The following is a 19,017-nucleotide window of genomic DNA, read 5'->3' as shown; positions in this document are numbered from 1 at the left end:
AGTTAACCTTAATATTTTATATAAAGCAGATATAGAATCTCAGTCTACAAACACAGGTGTCTAACAAATATAGCTTTCTTTAGTTCTCTATTATTCAACTTAATTTCTCTTTCGAGCTCATTCCAGCAGTGGGGAGGTAACTTAAACTCAAGCCAACTTCTTGCCCTGTCCTTCCCAGGGTCGTGCAGCAGGCCCTCGGATGCTCTGCACCATGTCCCCCTGGGCAGTCGTTGGGGACAGCTCCACATAAGTCCACGCACACTGACAGTACCCAAGTCAGGCACGGGCCACCGTGCCTCTCTTCTCTGCTGCCTCAGTGGGGAGGTAACAAGCCTCTTCGCCCTGTTAAAAGAAAACCACGGGCCCAAAATGGCATCACTTAGGCCACATCATGAAACCAGGGCTTAATCCCTAATCTAATTACAGTCCCAACTTCCCTCAGAGATGTTAAGTCCTAACCACTCAGGAATTTTCTGACTGGCGCCAATGAGGTCCTCTGTCACACGGGCCCTCTCCATCCCCCAAAGGAAGATGAGGTGATCTGTAGGATCAGATCCCCTGCCCTTCCCCCTAAGGGAAAGTGACCTTGCCTGGAAAAATCTTTCCCTTTTGCTAATAACTTTCTTGCCCCACCCTCCTTCCTATAAAAATCTTCCATTTTGTACAATTCCTTGGACCCCCCCCCCCCAGTTGCTAGATGGGATGCCACCTGATTCATGGATCAATGAATAAAGTCAGTTAGATCTGTAGATTTACTCGGTTAAATTTTATTTTTTAATAGTCCTCTGGGAAGACAATTTTGAGGCCTGTTCTTCAGAGGGTCCCCTGAGACACAGAGCCCCAGCTGCTTCCGGCATAACCTGATCATTGATGCCCCCTTTATCGGCTGCTCCTCCTTCCCTGACTCATTCCTCCCACTCACTCACTTCTGCTTCCTGGGATCTCCTTCCAAATAAACTACTTGCACATGAATCCTTGTCTCAGGCTCTGCTCTCGGGGAACTCAAACTAACATGCAACAAGCCCAAGTTCCTGGGAACTTCCACAGGGCCATGGCATAGCAAGGGCAGAGCAGGATGGAACAAGGAATCAGTAAGTCACCTGCCCCTTCGGAATCAGCTAAGCCATCCCCATCTTACCATCCCTGGCCACCAGGCTGCACAGATTGCTGCTCAGTTGTCCCTTGTTCCCATCATTTGGCTGCCTCAGGCCCAGCTTTTCTCTTCCCTATTTCTATGCCACACCATGTGGGGGTGACAGAATCCCTCTGCTGGACTGTCCCATAGCCATTCCCATAGCCATTCCCACCTCCCCAGGGCTCTACCCAAGAAACAGAACATAGCATGCATTCTTGGGTCTCATCTGCCCGTGTTGGCTTTGGCTGCTTCCCAAGTGTTCCCCTGAGGCACCAGAACGACCATCCGTCTTTCTAGGACCATCAGAACCTGTGCTCTCATCTCTTTCCCTCTGGCTCCCTTCTTCCCCAAGCCTGGGAGAAGCCCTCTCTCAACACTCTGCTCTCCCTTGTGCTGTGTTCCCTGAGTGTTCTGTCTATGCCGAGTCCCCTCCATCCCCTGAGGGCTCTAGGGCTCTGGGGGGTTCTCTCAGGATGGTACCCTAGCTCCTTGAAAGATACGAAGTGGGGGAGGAGGGAACCACTGTGGCAAAAAGGAGGTAACTGAAACTATAAACCTCAGTTGACATTTTTTTCAATATCATTCTTCCACATGTGTGAGACACATGACAAATAATCCATAGTACAGTGCAATCCCGGTAGGGAACCCCCGCGTTTCTTCACCAAGTGGTTGGAGGAAACCCCCCTCATTTCCTCCAGATCTTTCCCATGTCCGCTACCATCCTGGGTTGGCTTCTTCATTTCCTGATGTTGGGGTATCTGTACTATGAGAAGGGGCCCATCCTGTTCATACTCTGACTTCGGGGGTAACCAACTACAATCCTTTTTTTAAAAAAAATATCTATTTATTTATTTACTGAGAGAAAGAGAGAGAGCATGGGAGGGGCAGAGAGAGAAGGAGCGAGAGAGAATCCCAAGCAGGCTCCACGGGGTCAGCACAACACCCGATACAGGGCTGAACCCCCAAACCGTGAGATCATAACCTGAGCCAAAGTCAAGAGTCTGACACTTAACCAAATGAGCCACGCAGGCGCCCCACAACCAGCAGCCTTTCTGTAAAATGACTGTGATGACGGCTACTTGCCCCAGAACCATCTCCTGTCCCTCGGGGGGTGGGCACTGTGGTGGGAAGGGTACCTTTGGCTCCGGTGGCAGCTGTCCCCGAGCCCAGGGGAGCACACAACTGGTCCCCGAACACATTCACTCTTCACGCTTGTGTCCAGACCAAGAAGATAACAATTCCGTCCCTTCTCGAGAGAAACTGAGGCACAGTTCCTACTGAAAATGGTTTCCAAATTCACGGAATCACTGACTACCTGAGGCCCATGCCTTCGACTGCCTTGGAAAGCAGAATCCCTGGTCAAGAGGAAACACTGCCTCTGCCGCTTCCAGTGCCCTGACCTTGCAGCCCAGTTAAGGCTGGTGGGTGGCTTGTGGCTGCTGCTTTTAAGTACAGCTCAAACTCTCCTCCTTTCAGAACCTTTCCCTCACTCTGGTTTGGGGGCTGAGGAAAGATCACCGCTTGTAAAGAGCATCACGAGCCAGGCTCTTATGGTATAATTGCCAGCCTCGATTTGGAAACCTGGGGTAAGCCACGGCCAATGCTATAGTAACAGAGTCCCTAAGGGCTGCTGCACCCGGTGTTACAGTCCCCAGGGCTTTAAGGAATACTTCGGTGTCCTCTGCTGAGGGAATGTCCCCACCAAGTTGGCCCTCCCTTTGTCTCTTTTCTTGAGGCTCCTCAAGATGAAAAATCTCTCAGACAAACTCAGCTTTCATGCTCATTCCCCTCTACCCTCTCAATGACCAGGTTCTTGGAACAGGGTCCCTCTGCTCCAGGCGATGCTCTTTGTGCCCACCTGGAGTGACAGCCCTTTGAGGTAATCTGTTTCAGATGGCCTGGACCGGAAAGATGAAAACACTGGCCAGTCCCAGCGATGAAAGTCTTATGTTGGGCTAAAACGCCCTTCTTGGGACTGTCGCTACCCCTCCCCCTCCTGCTCTCCACGAGAGGAGGTCTCTCCTCCACTCACTGTCCTCCTAGCTCTTTCACTCCCCGCAGAGAGGGGGAGATGCTTGGTCAGAGCCAGGGTTGCAGACTGGGCACCATTGCTAGGTCTTGCACTCCGCTCGCTCCCATTCATTCTCCCACTGTCTCTCACGCTGTCATTCTCAATCCCAAGTGGCTGGGGGAATAAGAGAACCAGGGTCCTAGAGAGCCTGTCTCTCCACAGGCATGTCAAGCACATGAGCACCACCATTTACATTCAGGGACATCGAGAAATCCCAGAAGTCATGGGTTGAATGGCGTCTCCTCAAAAGACACATCCACTTGAAACCTGTCACTGTGAGCTTATTTTAAAAAAGGGTCTTTGCAGGGGTGCCTGGGTGGCTCAGTCAGTTGAGCTTCCAATTTCGGCTCAGGTCATGATCTCACAGTCCGTGGGTTCGAGCCCCACATCGGGCTCTGTGCTGACAGCTCAGAACCTGGAGCCTGCTTCGGATTCTGTGTCTCCCTCTCTCTCTGCCCCTCCCTGTTCGCACTTTGTCTCCCTCTATCTCTCAAAAATCAATAGACATTAAAAAATTATAATAAAAAAGGGCCTTTGCAGCTGTAAGTAAGTTAGGAATCGCCAGATGAGATCATCCAGGGTTCCCCACGTGAGCCCTAAGTCCAGTGGCAGGTCTTCTTATAAGAGTCAGAAGAGGAGGAGACCCAGAAACAGAGAAGAAAGACATGTGAAGACACAGAGGAAAAGACCATGTGGAAATGGAGGCAGAGACGGGAGGGATGTGGCCGCAAGTCTAGGAGCTCCTGGAGCCACTTGAAGCTGGAAGATGCCAGGAAGGGGCTCCCTCAGAGCCTCCAGAGGGAGTGTGGCCTTGCCCGTACCTTATCTTACATTTAAGTGTTAAGAAAGTCCAGTCCAACTCAATGGCAAAACTTTAAAGTTTCTCCCCTTTCCCTAACTTGAGCCTGACTTAGGGCCAGAAACCTATAAACCTCCAAAGTGGAGTAGGAGAGAGAAGTTCAGGAACAAAGTCCAGTTTGAGAGTGCTCCATGATGTGGCATCCCAGCTTAATGGAGGGGTACAGGACTTTGATGGGGAGGAGTCCAGGACAGGACCCCCCATAGTAGAAGAGCCTTGCAGGGGGCTCAGGTCTGGTGGGAAGCTGTAAAAATGTAATGCTCCAGAGATGGTGTGGACAAGCCGTGAGCTAACCCCCAATCTGCCTTGACTTATCCCCGCCAGGTATATCTAGTTCTAGGGTCAGCGAAGAAAAGTCAGATAGGAATTTCAGGGTTGGGACAACGCATGGAGATCTTTCAGTCCCCTCCCTCCTTTGATTTTACAGATGGGAAACAGGGACCCAGAAAAGTTCAATGTATCCAAGTTCACATAGTAAGTTCATTCCTAAGTTTCCTGCTCCCCCGCCCCTGCTGGCGTGCTTTTGTTGTTTAGTTTTGTCACGCTGCTTTGGGGTACATATTCCCAGCAGACTCTGCCCCACATGCTCAGTGGGGTATGCACGGAATTGAGATGTCAAGCCTCTGCCCTGGCACAGAACACCTGTGTGCTCTGTCCCCACCCCAGCTGGGTTTGGGCAGAGAACTCTCTGAGGACAAATTAGCCCAGGGCTGGAAGCCTTAGGCTCCATTTGGGGTCATGCCAACAGAGCACAGGCAACCTTCCAAGGGCCTTGCCTCCTTCCCCAGGCCGATCAGCAAGGACCTCTATTCCCTGCCTCCTATCAGCTTCCCAGCAATGGGAGGCCTTCACCTTCTCTGATCCTTGACATCTGCTAGCCCTCTTCCTACTGCTGCCCGGTGCTGCATGTTTTAGATTGGGCTCCCTCGAAACCAATCCCTGAAACAGAGACCAGGGTATGGGTAGTTTATTTGGGAGGGGAGCCCCAGAAAGTAAGGGTGAGAGGAAAATGGGAAGGCAACACGGGGAAAGGAGAAAAGCCAATGAAGGGTGCACTCGTGAGCAGTACTGGGGTTCAATCATGCTGGGGACCCTCTGGGATACGAAAGATGTGCCTCAGAATCATCCCACTGGAAAAGTGAAAGACTGGCGCATTTATACCGACTCCTGTCCCCATTGGTCACGGGCATCTGGAGGGCATGGCTCCCTCTTGGCAGGGTGAGATTCCCTGCAGGCACGTTCCGCCCTCCATGCCAGGCTCCCTCTGAGGTTGATGTTCAGCCTTATGGAAATTACACCTCCACAGCCATCAGAAAGGTACAATAATAAAGAAATTTCTTCCATTTTGGAAGGCCTTCCTCTTTCCAAAGCCCTTTCCCACATGCCATTCTCTGTAGTCTTCACAGCAAGCCAAGGAAGAAGGTATCACAATCCCAATTCTACAGAAGAGGCAACGGAGGCTTGGCGGGGGGGGACGGGTGTGCTGCTTGCCAGACAGCATGATTACAATAGAAATATCAGAGCGGTTCTTGCCAACCCATATGGCAACACGCAATCCCTCTGCCATTTTCTTCCTCCCCTGGTGAAAGAGATGTGCCCATCAGTAGCTAAGACTTTGTTTTTCCCCTTGCCATTCAGTTGACTCTGGGAAAGCTGCCAAGCCCTCCTAGAGGGGGCTAATTTGGGTAAGAAGAAGGCCAACCAGAAGATGCCTGAAAACAGTGGCCTTGCAACTACTGGGAATCACACGGGATCAAAATCGCTGTGCACCAGGGGCTAACTCGGCCACGCTAGGCAAGTCGGCTCATCTCTCTGGGCATCCCATCCCCCTCCCCTAAGCAGAAGGCTTGGTGGGAAGGAGGTGGGCCCAACAGGCCAGTGCCTGGGGGCAGGGGGAGGCAGGAATCTCAGGTTTATAAGCCTGAGAGCAAAGGGTAACAGGGGAAGGAATGTGCTGAGCTTGACAGCAAATGAGTTGAAGATGCACCAGAGACCAGGGTGGGAGCTTCAAGGTGGGATCAAAGGGGGCTGGAGGAAAAGGGACTTGAGAATGTATCCTTAAAGCACAGAATCAGAGCATAGGGATGGAGGTCTCTGCCATTTTCATCTTCTCCACGAGTGGGGTCTTACAGCCCAGGGTGCCTCGGTCGGGTTCCCTGGACCATTTAAAGAAGCCCCAACACGGGGCGCCTGGGTGGCTCGGTCGGTTAAGCGTCCGACTTCAGCTCAGGTCATGATCTCACGGTCCGTGAATTCGAGCCCGCGTCGGGCTCTGTGCTGACCGCTCAGAGCCTGGAGCCTGTTTCCGATTCTGTGTCTCCCTCTCTCTCTGCCCCTCCCCCGTTCATGCTCTGTCTTTCTCGGTCTCAAAAATAAATAAACGTTAAAAAAAAAATTAAAATAAAAGAAGCCCCAATACAGGACAACAAGGGGCCCCATCTCTTCCTTTGCTCATTGAAAAGGGATGTACCAGACCAGTTGTTTATAAACAGCCCCTGCTGAGTCTACGGGAGCCTGGGTATGACCTGATCCCAAGGGACGGCCTGGGTCCCCCACCAAATCCCACTGGCAGAGCACTCTGCTTTCATTTGACAAAGCTTTTGAGCATCATTCTTTTTACAGAAAGGGTTTCAGAGGCTACATATGCTCGAAGCCAATGAACTATGCAACCTTAAGAATCTTTCTGACTCTAAATTCCAGGCTGTTTTTGCAAAACAAACAAGGTAGTCTTGCTACCATGGGATCAAAGGGTTTGCTTCTCTCCCGATGGAAAGGATTTGCCTGGGAAACATTTTGTTCCTATTCTTGCTGCCATCTTGGTGCCACGTGGGTTGGTCTGAATTTGACTTTGGCATTTGTAGAGACTAACATGAGTGACTTCAGGGACTGGGGGTGATTTGGTGATCTCAGGCAGGCTGTGAAGGAGGCAAACTGGGTTCCTTCCCAGAGGGTCAGATGTTAGGCCATAAGAGTAGTCACCCACGTGCAGAGCTCTGAAGCCCTTTTACCAAAACTAGAAATCCGATTCAATCCACAAAGCTATCCTGAGAGGTAGGTACTACCAACCCCATTTTCCAGATGGAGACAGTAAAGCTCCAAAAGCTTGAATGACTGAACTCAGTCAAGGTCACCAACCAGTAGGAACAGAACTAGGAATAGATTGTCTTTTTCGGGTACCACATCCATGTCAATTGCACTTTTTAAAAAAATTTTTGTGAACGTTTTATTTATTTTTGAGACAGAGAGAGACAGAGCATGAACAGGGGAGGGTCAGAGAGAGGGAGACACAGAATCTGAAACAGGCTCCAGGCTCCGAGCTGTCAGCACAGAGCCCGATGCGGGGCTCAAACCCACGGACCGCGAGATCATGACCTGAGCCAAAGTCGGACGCTCAACTGGCTGAGCCACCCAGGTGCCCCTCAATTGCACTTTTTAAAAAAATTTTTGTGAATGTTTTATTTATTTTTGAGAGAGAGAGAGAGAGAGAGAGACAAAGCATGAACGGGGGAGGGGCAGAGTGCAACTGAGAGCGAGAGCGAGAGAGAGAGAGAGAGAGAGAGAGAGACACAGAATCTGAAGCAGGCTCCAGGCTCTGAGCTGTCAGCACAGAGCCCAACATAAGGCTTGAACCCACAAACTGTGAGATCACAACCTGAGCCGAAGTCAGACCCTTAACCAACTGAGCCACCCAGGCACCCCTCAATTGCACTTTTTGAGTATGAAGATTAGTCTAGAAATGCTGACCTCCAGTTGGGTAGCAACCTACTCTTGGTACCCCAATCACATCCCCTTGCCCTTCCTATTTCAGCACACACCTGCCTAACTTCTAGCATTTCTGCCTGAGATCTGCTTTCTTCGGCTACTACAACCTGCCCGCCCAGTGAGGCAGACCGGAAGCGCAGGGGAATTTAACAAACCCCCCCCCCCCCACCGCCTTCCCACAAACAACCGGTCAGTCACCAGTGGCTGCCAGAAGTTAGTGTATAAATACAGCCCTTCTCCTACCGACATCCCTTGTGATCACCCCCCAGATAAACCACCCACACAGAAATCCCGGAATGAGGGTCTGCCTTGGGGAACCCAAACCAAGATACAGGCTCCTCTATGGTCACAAGTAGGGCTTACGAGAAATCAACTGTCTCCCCGTTCCCAGGAGCTGTTGCAGATCTCTGAGACACAATTCTTAAAGCCTGAGGAAAGAAAGGTGCCTGATTAGGAGCAGACACCAGCTTTATCCAAAACCCATGAAACGTTCTGTATCCCATACGAAATGTACTCCGCAGCCATTTTAAAAAATGAGGAAGATTTCAATATGTTGATAGGAAACCATAGCCAAGATGTATTGCATCGTGAAGAAAGCAAGTGACAGAACGGTGCATTTAGGATACCACCATTTGTGGGTCTTAAAGGGATTTATACACATATGTATGCAAGAATATCTCTGGAAAGAAACATAAAAAAACAAAAATGTAGGAGTCCCTGTAGAGGGAGCCTGGGGACCAGGGACCATTCCTCCTTTTCATTGTTTGAACCAGCCTCACCCTATCTCTATATTACTTTTAAAAGGGGGGGGGGGGGAATTAAATTTAACAAACAGGCTCATGAGAAGTATTCTATGTGCATCATATCTACCTGAAGAACTTATTGAAAAGGCCGCTCCAACTGGCCAGGAGATTCTAGAACGTGCATTTCTAATCAGTCCCCAGGTGATTCTCACGTCGGTGGACTGTGCCCTGAGAAAACCGGCCAACAAATGCTAGTGCCTCACCCACTACAGCACAGGCTGCGGAGCCCCCGGAGGATCTGCTGGGCTGGAGACAGTGCGGGAGATATCTGTGCGCCACTGAGGGCTGTCCCTCGGAGGGCAGCACCTGTGCTCGCTGTGGCGTGACACTTGATAATAAAGGAAGGTACGAGCCATGGCCTTTCCCTGGCTCACCTCTCAAGTCCAAGGCGACCATCTCCCTTGATGGCACTCTTGGCAGGAGGTGACTTTGCTGTCTCCTCTCCCTTTGTAGAGGATGCCCCCCTAATCCGAACGGTGAGCAAAGTCAGATGCAGCTTAATTGAAAAGGAAAGGGGAGGATGAAAATCACAAGCAGCATGAAAATAAACTTGAACCCAATAGACCTTTGTAGCCATCTACAAAACACTCAGACAGAGACTGCCAGAGAAGGCAACGGCAAACGACCTCCAAAACTATTTGAAATAAACTGGATATCTGGTCATAAAGTGAGAGTCCCAGACACCCAAACTTGAGGTGATAGTGGACTTTTAATAAATCTTGGGGCTTCGTAAAATTGCAATGACCACTAGGAAATAAAGAAATCCCCATTAAATGGTGGCCATGATGCATTATGTGGTCCATTAGATTGGTTTCCTGGGACAGGGGAGGTCTGAGAAGCAGGTGTAGAAGAAAAGTAGAGGAACTGATTGTGTGCAAGCCCATCTGGAACTTTAATTCACACAGGCCCCAGATACCCGGGCCAACACAGTTCTCAGGTGCTGTGACGTGTGTCACAAACTGTAGAGGGACCAACTATGGGACACGTAGTAGGCAAAGGCACCTGGAGCCCTGCCCAGCCCCAGCTTCCTGCATCTGCCCCCCCTCCCCCACCCTGGGAAAAGCAGGGAAGGAGGATGGGGTAAGCAAATAAAAGATGCATGCTGGGAGTCATGATCCAGCTTGGAGCTGGGGACCCTGCTGGACCCTAGGCCCGCAGCAGAAAAGAGAGCAAAAGCCAACTTTGCCACAACGTGATAATGAGCCAGCCTCATTATAAGATTAGCTGCCGGGATGAACAACACTCTCTTAATAATGCACGCATCGCTATGACAACCACCCACTTTGCTACCTAAAGATAACTTCATTGTGTGGCCATGTTTCCTTGTTTGAAAAGAAAAGCTGTTTGCTGTGAGCTCCACCATTTCTACTCCTCCCTGGCGCCTTTAGCTTTGTGAGTGTGTGCGTGCACACGTGTGTGCAAGCGGGCCCGTGTGTATGTGAGCGTGTGGCAGGGGGAGGCAAGGAGCCCCCAACCCCGCCGCGGCTGTCCTGGCTGCAAGGATATCGTCCGGTGCTCAAGGTTGGTAACATTTCTGCCGGGCCCAGGCACCCAAGCGTGTTGACATAATTATTCAGGAAGACAGGCTTGGCCAGGATTAATACTGTGATTAATTATGGTGGGAGCCTCTACAAGCAAGTGCATGCTCGGGAGGGCTGGGGAGGGACGTGACAGAGCCTGGCTCCGGCAGGACGGCCGAGGAGGGTGTTGAGTGGGGAGCCGCATGGGCCTGACTGTAATGAGAAATGAGCAAAGCGCTGAAAAATTGATGGCGCCTGCAGATTGCACAGGCTGGCGCACAGCGGGGGCCCCGCAGCCGGCGCGCCGAGTGAGCTATGCTAATGTGGGCGCCCGGCCCGGGGAAAGGGAGGAAGAAAAGCCTGCACAAAGGAGAGAAATGCAAATGACAGGCACGGAGATCAGTGCCGAGAATCCCGGATTAACTGCTGGAGCTGGTGCTCGCCTGAGTTTAACCCCTTCTGGACTGTGTCACGGCTGCAGGCGGGGCGGTTGCCGCTGGGAACTCCGGGGCCTGGATCCGGGCCCAGGCCGAGGTGGGGATGCCGGAAAATGGAGTTGGGAAGAACCAAGAAGCTAGAGGCAAGAGGCTGGTTCCTCCAGGGCGACGGACTTCTTTGGAAAAGGTTGTGGGGACGGCGGGGTGTCGAGGAAGCGATGTCCGGGGTGGGAAATGCAGTGGCCGCCGGGCTAAGTGATTCCTGGTACCGGTGGCCCACGAGAGCTTCTACAATGTGGGCAGAGGGAAAGGAGGCCGGAAGAGAAAGCACCTGGGCGCCGGAGCGGCCAGGACCGTGATCTGGGCGGCGAGCATAGTGACGATTACACCATTTAAGTGATATTGTAAGTATCAGGTCGGGGCACCTAGCAACACCTCCGCTATGTTCCCATCACAAGTGAAATCAGGAAGAAAAGAAAATGAGGCTGGTGCAGAGGAACAGGGACCTGGTTCAAAGCTTCACAGACTGGCCTTCTCTGAGAAACAAGGGAGGAAGTGCTTCATCAAGAGCGGGGATCCAAAAACACAGATCAGCGCCTTGGTGCTTTGGGCCCCCCCCCCCCCCCCCCCCCCGCCTGCACTGGGGCACGTACTGTCTCAGAATGTCACTGCAGTTTGCGCTCATGGAGAGAAAAAGGTGCTAAAACACAGATACACCAGTCCCCAGTCCTCCTTCCTGGGAAAGCGTGGAGGGAAAGATGTCGGCAGAAGCCCCACGGGGAGTCGCAGCAGGTGTGTGATGTGAGGTCCTCAGACCAGCCGGGAGTAGGAAAGAGGAGCCAGAATTCCAGACCCCAGAAGTCCACGCAAAGATGGGCAGGCTCTGGCAGACACTGCTGATGCAGGGTTACCCAGACAGGAGGGAAAACAAATAAGGTGTGTTGCCAGAGAGAGAACAGAATCAAAGAGATTCCATTTACGTCCTAAACTTGAAGTTCTTCACATATTTTAATATTCACTTTCTAAGTCTGCTCAAAACAAGACCAACAGGCCCAAAATGAAATCCCTTCTGCTAAGCCTCATGTCACCCAAAGCAAGACGTCACTTAATTACAGTTTGAGTCTCCCAGAAATGGGATCTTAAACCAGTCAAGCAGGAGTCACCTGATCAGCGATAGACCCTTGCCCTCCCTAAAGGAAAGCGACCTTGCAATAACCAACCTGCCTTTCTGCCTAGTATAACTTCCTTGTTCCTGCTCCCTTTTGCCTATAAAAGGCTTTCGTTTTGCACAGCTCCTCGGAGCTGCTTTCTGTCTGCTAGATTGGATGCTGCCGATTCATGAATCATTGAATAAAGCCAATAAGATCTTTAAACTTTACTCAGTTGAATTTTGTTGTTTAACAAGTCTGAGTACCTGTATACCCAGCCATTAACAGAAGTTCCCAACACGGGATGGGAGGATTTGAACTTTCTCTTTCGTGTTTGATTTTTTTTTTTTTTTTTGCCATATTCAAGTATTAAGGAAAATGCATATATATATATATATACACACATATATATATACATATATATGTATATATATACATATATATACATATATATACGTATATATACATATATATACATATATACATATATATACATATATACATACATATATACGTATATATACATATATATATACGTATATATATAGTCGTTTTGAAAGAAAAAAATGGCAAAGTAATTGAAAGTCATGTGAATCAGGAGCTCTGCCTTTCTGGTGACCTCGTTCCCTAAGATAAGCAGGAAAGCCTTCCAGTATGAATCCCATTTACACGTGGAGGCATAGACCGCAGATCTAGGAGAGGTTTACCTTGTCCGGGGCAGGGCCGGTGTGGAGGGGACCTTTATCCACGACCTGTTCCATGCCAAGTGCAGGACACTTCGTAAACAGGACTTCTGCTCGGTTCTGACTTGCCATTTTCCTGATTGGGAAACTTTGTGAGCCGTTAGGACTTGCCTCCAGAAACTGTCCCAGGAGTGTGTGGAAAAGGCGCTCCACGGCGGAATGTGGCCACACCATCTGTGTCCCATCTCCACAGCCCCCGGGGCCCAGCGCAAACTCCAGAACAGCAGTGGAGAGCCCACACCTGTGCTGAGAAGGGAACGAAATCTACAGCCAAGGAGGAGTAGGTGAATGTGTAGATAGGCGCACACAGGGCAGGAAAGGAACGGGGAAGGGGCGCGGGGGGGTGCGTTGTGGTTTTTTTCCCCCGGGACAAACAAAACAAGGCAGATTGTCTGTGCTAGAGTTCCTTTGAACCAGAAATTACAATCTTTGCTCCAAGAGACAAGAGGATTACAAAACATTTTAAATGTCCTCCTTTTCTCCTTTTGTGGCAAAGCTCCAATGAACTCCAAACCCAGGGGTATTCGCTGTAACACAACAGATTAAGCAAATAGGACTGGAGAGTCATTTGGGATTTTTTTCCTTTCCACATGCCCCCCTGAGAGGGCAGGGCTTGCTGGGAGAGTGGGGAGAAGGCCCCCTTTGCTAAGGCAGGCAAGGCTTCACTAGGCACACCAATTATTCTAAAAACATCTGGAGCATGAAATTTTAAAACGCCAGAATTACAGTGGGTCGAGCTGGTGCCTAGTACATTCTTTGCACGGTGCCATAGGAGAGGCCAAGGCGCTTTCCCAGGAGTTAAGATTTATCCTCTTTCTCTACCTGTCCTGAAGCAAAGGTTTGGGACTTGAATCCATTTGGTGCGGGACTCCCCCATCCTTCTGATTCCCAAACAGGAAGAAGTCCAGAAATCACAGTGGATCACTTACGGATCAATCCCATAGAAAGGCAACCCGATTTTTTTGCTTTCTGTTTCACAGATGCATTCAATGGACATTAAAAAAGAGAGAGGTGGGGCGCCTGGGTGGCTCAGTTGTTTAGGTGTGTCCGACTCTTGATTTCAGTACAGGTCACGATCTCATGGTTCATGAGGTGAAGCCCTGAACTGGGCTTGCTTGGGATTCTCTCTCTCCCTGTCTCTCTGCCCCCCACCCCTGCTTGCACACTATCTCTCTCTCTCTCTCTCTCTCTCTCTCTCTCTCTCAAAATAAATAAATAAATAAATGAAATTTTTAAGAAGAGAGAGAGAGGGAAGAACTAAGCAATTCTCTGCTTTTTAGGACTAACAGTTTACACATAGTTGGTGAACAAAAATAAAAATCTCCTTTATACAAGAATGCCAACTAATAGATGTGGCAGGAATGAAGAAAACTGGAAAGTCTACCAGTTTGCAGCCCAGACTGAAGTAAATGATTCAGACAAGGATTACCAATGAGAGTTAACGCCATTAGGAATTAGGGTAGAATAAAGTCATTTTTAGTTGTGGAAATGAGCAAAACTAGCTCCCATCTGTCCTTCCTTAGGAATTCAATAGGATGTGAGCCCCCACCTCCCCCAATAAGAAATGGTGCCCAGGAGACAGGAGGGCCCACAGAGAGGGTGTGGGGCAGAAGGCGTGCAGAGATGGGCACCCCAGCCCAACAGGAACAGGATGGAAGGCTGGGGCCTGGGGCAAGATTTGGGAGATCTTCTGCTTTCCGTGAGAATTTGAAGTGAAGGAGGCAATGAAAGCAGACAATGGAAAAATCAAAGGAAAGATCTTTTTTGACCCCAGAGAAAATGAAAACAAACCTGTGCGGGGAAGGTACCATCCTCACAACATACCGTTTAGCTCTGGTGTGAGCCCTGTTTACGTAGCCATGACAACGCAATCGCTGTTAATGACTTCCCACTTCTAAAATTTACCTAAAACCAAACCAGGAGACTTCGGGATAAAAGAACACAATAAAAACATCCTCCGCCTTGACAATGTGGACATTGGAGTACAGACGATGGAGTGGAAAGGGGTAGGAGATCTGTAGGGATGTAAACCTCGCCTTACGAGATGAAGAGGAGGAAGTCGCTATTATTGGCCTAAAAAGAAATAAGGTCCAAGCAGATCTCCAAAAGTGACAAATGTAACACAGAGAAAAAAACAGCGACATTATTATCCTGGGCCATTGGGGAGAGATGGAGAAGCCGTGGAGGGGAATTAAGTCTTCATCTGTCATGGCAGGAGGTCAAGAATTAATGTCCAAAATTGATCAGTCTATAAATTGCAGCAAAACCTACTGAAAAATACAGAGGCAGCTTTCCAAAGAAAGAGCTAAATGTGTTTACAAGGGCTGTCTCCGAAGAGTAGGGCCCAGGCTCGGAAGGATGAAGCAAGAAATGGTTGTTTCTCTTTATAAATCTTTTTGCACAATTTGATTTTTCAACCAAGAACATGTGTCACCTCAATTAAAAGACCTAGCTTTAGAGGTATAGTTAAGAGGAATGCATGGAACCATTAATTTGGGGATGATTGTCATCCCACGTGTATGTATTATCTAGATTTCACAAAACACTGACATAGAATTAATAGAATTGCACCTCAACAATTAATATGGGAATGATTGACACCCATAAGTGAGGGGTCTTCCCACTCTCGGGGAAGGTGCACCTCTTAAATTATTCATGCCTTCTTTTACGTGTCTCCCTAAGAACGTTGTTGTCTGTCTACATATTGTTTCTGTAGATCTCTTGTCCGCTAAGACTTTTACATTTGTATTCCTGTTTTGAATTAAGATTTTCAAAGAAAGATTTATAGGTGATCATTGCTAACATAGAAAAACTATTGATTTTGCTATTTTAAAATACGACCCTCGTACTGTAATCTTCTATTACTGTAAATAGTTGGGCAGTTGTATGTCTTGGGGTATTTTTAGTTAATAATAATATCACCTATGAGTGATGATCAGCCCAGCCTTAATTCTCCTTATTCCTTTGTTCGGTTTATTCTTCAAGTTGTTAAGGGACAGCTGCACCAGCCAGCATCACTTCCTCCCTGATGTCAATGGGGGCACATTGCATGCTCCACACAGGCAAGGTTTTGAGCCAGCTGCTGTCAGAAGGTGACAGTATACGGTGGTCAAGAGGCTGGGCTTTTAGATCAGACTGCCCGGTCCTGAGTTAGACCTGGATCTCCCATTTTCCTAGCGGCATGATCTTGACCAATTACTTAGCCTCTACAGTTCAGTTCCCTTGTCTATAAAATGGGGTAACAGTGTTCACTAAATGAGGTTGTATGCGCCAAACACGTATGCAATCCACGGACACGACTAGTGCACATTACTTTTAAGATTCCGACTTTCCGTATCGTCTGGTGAGAGCTGGCCTTTTATTAGTCCCTGGAGGCACTTTTGGGCCTGTCTCTGTCATTCATTTTCATGGCTTCCATTAGTTCAGCCGAGCCCTGCTGATTCCCTGGGGTTCGGGTAGAACTTGGCGGTGCTGTGTGCATTCTAACCAAGGAACCCTAAGTGTCACTCCAGATCCCTGTGGATCTTCACCTCTCTCTTCTTTGTATCTTATTAGGAGAGGAAGATCAGACGGTACGCCTGGGTGGCTGAGTCGGTTAAGGGTCTGGCTTCAGACCAGGTCATGAGCTCACGGTTTGCGGGTTCGAATGTCCCAGTTGGACTCCACGCTGGCAGCACATAGCCTGCTTGGGATTCTCTTTGTCACTCTCTGCCCCTCCCCCACTCACACTTTCCACCCCCACCCCTGAGAAATAAATAAATAAACTTAAAAAAAAAAAAAGTAGAAGGGAAGCTCAGACAGCCCTGGGGTGAGGTCACAGCTCTAGCTCTCAATGTGTGGTCTTGGGCAAGGCCTTAGCTTCTCTTGGCGTCCAGCTCTTGTCTCTAAGCGAGAATGAGAGCATCTGCCTCTGGGGGCTGTTTTGAACATAAAAGAGGTGAGCAAAAGTGCACATCTACCCTGGTGTCTGTACCTCACCCTCTTCATTTCTTTCCACTTCTTCATCCAGGACCCCCTTGTCCAAAATCAGAAGTGGTGAGGGGTGAAACCCTCACTAGGTGAGCAAGGTGGGAAGAAGCCAAGCTTCTTGGGGTTAAGCCCAGCTCCACTTTAGGTGGGTGTCATTTGATCTTTCTAGGCTCAGCTTCCCTGGGAGTCAGAGGCTCCCAGTCCTGATACCACAGCTGAGCCGCCCCAGGAGATGCTATAACCTCTGAAAAAGCAGTCCCCTCACCATCAACAGCTCTGAAATCCTCAGCTGAGGGACTTGATGTGCGACACAGGGATATAGCTTCCTCCCCCGCAGAGATCAATTCTTCCTCAGCCAGAGCCTGTTCAAAGCCCTTAGACCTTCCAGAAGGGCGCCTACAGCTCTATGCAAAGTATTTTTATTAATATTTGGACAAGACAAAAGAATGCATTACCAAGCGGCCACATCTGTAAGCGGCAGAGACATTCAAATCGCTCTGAGTCACCCCAAGCAAATGCCACAGAAACAGACAAAAGCCCCCCTGCTGACCGTCTTGGTTGATAGAATACCAATTATCAGCATCTGTGGACCCGTCCACTTGGCGCACGTGCGTGCGGTTTTGCTTTGTCCTGCTTGCCAAGCCGTCCTCACCTAGGACACAGAGAGGAGTGCAGAGACGCAGATCGGCAGGGGTGCTCCAGCCTCAAATGTGCACTTTCATGAAAGCCTCCTTGGGCATTTTCCTGAGTGGCATCTGGAGCCATTAGACCCCTGTTGGGTGCGCAAGGTCCTTTCGTGGGTTCTTCCTCCTACCGTCCCCATCTGTCTGAAAGGCCCCAAGCCCTCACTCAAGCCAGAGATCTGATGGCATCCTCGGATCCCTCTGTGCATCGATCGCCAAGTCCTGTCGATCAGATTTCCTGAATCACACCCAAGGGTGTTCATTTCTGTTTCCCCCACCCCCTCTCCAATGCTTCCTGAATTACCACAAACGCCTCCTACTTATCCTGGTGCTCTAGTCTGCCTGTCTACAAGGCAGCTAATGTAATTGTGGGTTTCCATGCCACCGCCAAGGGCTTGGACTCCAGATGAATTCAAGACGCTGTGTGATCTGCCACCAGCCACCTCTCCTTGCCCTCCTGTGCCCAGGGTCACACTCCACCAGGCTGAAGGCGGTCCAGTTCGATGGCACTAATCATCTTCTCCCTGACTGTCCCCACTGTCTCTAACCACCTCCCCCTGGCTCATTCCCATTCACCCTCAGATTCTGCTCAAGTGTCATGTCTGGGGACAGCTTTCTTGGTCCCACCCACACTGAGTGCCAGAGCCACTGTCATGAGACCCATCTTCCTCTCCGATGCCCACCTTCCTCTGGACCATTGTACAGGAGTGCGAGGTGACATATTTCCTGATAGTTTAAGCCACATAGAGACATACTCAGATATTCCCTGCAGGAAACATTCCAATAGATGTAATTCCTTTGCCAATTAAAGGGTGGGGAAGGACTCCACGGGAATGTCATGGAACCCCAAAGGTGAGAGAAGCATAAGAAAACCCAAGAATCTTGGGAGGCATTGGTTTAGGCCATGAACTAAAAGTGTATTCAGATCCCAGCCATGACATGATTCACGAGTTTTGCTACTGGGCGTGTTACTTAACCTTTTGAAATTTCAACTGTCTCATCTGTGAAATTGGGGTAGGAAGTCCTACCCCAACCAACCCATAGGTTGGTTGCAAAGATTAAATGAGATAATGCAGGAAAGGAACTTTGCACAGTGCCTGGGGCACAGCAGCAGCAGTTGCTAACATCAAGTAACGGCAGTAGAATGATAGTGATGGTATTTAGTAGCAATAATTATTCCATGCACATCAAGTCCCCTGAAGGCTTTCCAAGCCATCCTATGCACTGTTCTTCTCTGGAGGGGCTGATGGAATTTCCATCAGACTCGGAGTTTTGAGCTTATTGCATCGAACGGTTGAAACTTCAGCTGTTTGCAAATAGGTATTAATCGCCAATGAAATATTGGAGAGCTTTAATTAAGGCGATCCGGCTGATTAAGGATTCCCTCTGGGCAAGTGCTGAGGCACCCACAAGTGGAGCAAGGACTTTCTGAAACACAGGCACAGCGATCCATTCACCAGTTTGCAAATGATGCCGGCTCTTCCCTGGCCGTTGGCTCTCAAGGCTGGACCCCACATCCAGGGCGCCCACGCCTACTTTTACAGTCATAAACACAACCGCCTATCAAAAGGAGGACTGGGTCACCGAACCTTGGTGATTTCTTTATTTTAACTCTTAATCCTTCTTCTGCAAGAACTGAGTAAATAAACCAGGACTACAGGTGGTTGCAGGGTTTTGGGGTTAGGAACTCCAAATACGTACTCTGTTCCACCATAAATTTTGAATTCAATAAAGCCCGGGGACTCAGGGTTCAACTTCCCATGAACCCTCTGGAAGGTAGACCCTCCCCAGATCTTATTTTGCCCTCAGCAGCAATCTCCTCATCTTCCAGATGGGAAAAAAAGCAAAATGGATGTTTATTCAGGACCAACACCCCAAGCTACATCT

The 19,017-nt window shown here is 49.4% G+C and overlaps 1 long non-coding RNA gene across 2 annotated transcripts in view; it reads right to left on the bottom strand.

Moving 5' to 3' along the window:
* The window catches only part of LOC147577073 (uncharacterized), a 34,163-nt gene that overhangs the window by 8,859 nt on the left and 6,287 nt on the right, over positions 1 to 19,017 (bottom strand). Inside the window, exon 1 of one of the 2 annotated variants that reach the window (XR_015255976.1) lies at positions 12,443 to 12,745. The exons of the other annotated variant lie outside the window; for it this stretch is intronic. This is a non-coding gene — a long non-coding RNA (uncharacterized LOC147577073). Of the gene's footprint in view, positions 1 to 12,442; positions 12,746 to 19,017 lie in introns of those variants that run through there. 2 annotated transcript variants of the gene reach the window in all.

Source organism: Puma concolor, chromosome C2 (genome assembly GCF_028749965.1).
Source record: "Puma concolor isolate L17-30 chromosome C2, mPumCon1.1.hap2, whole genome shotgun sequence".
In the NCBI taxonomy this organism is placed as follows: Eukaryota; Metazoa; Chordata; class Mammalia; order Carnivora; family Felidae; genus Puma; species Puma concolor.
This window is presented reverse-complemented; position numbering and strand designations above follow the sequence as displayed.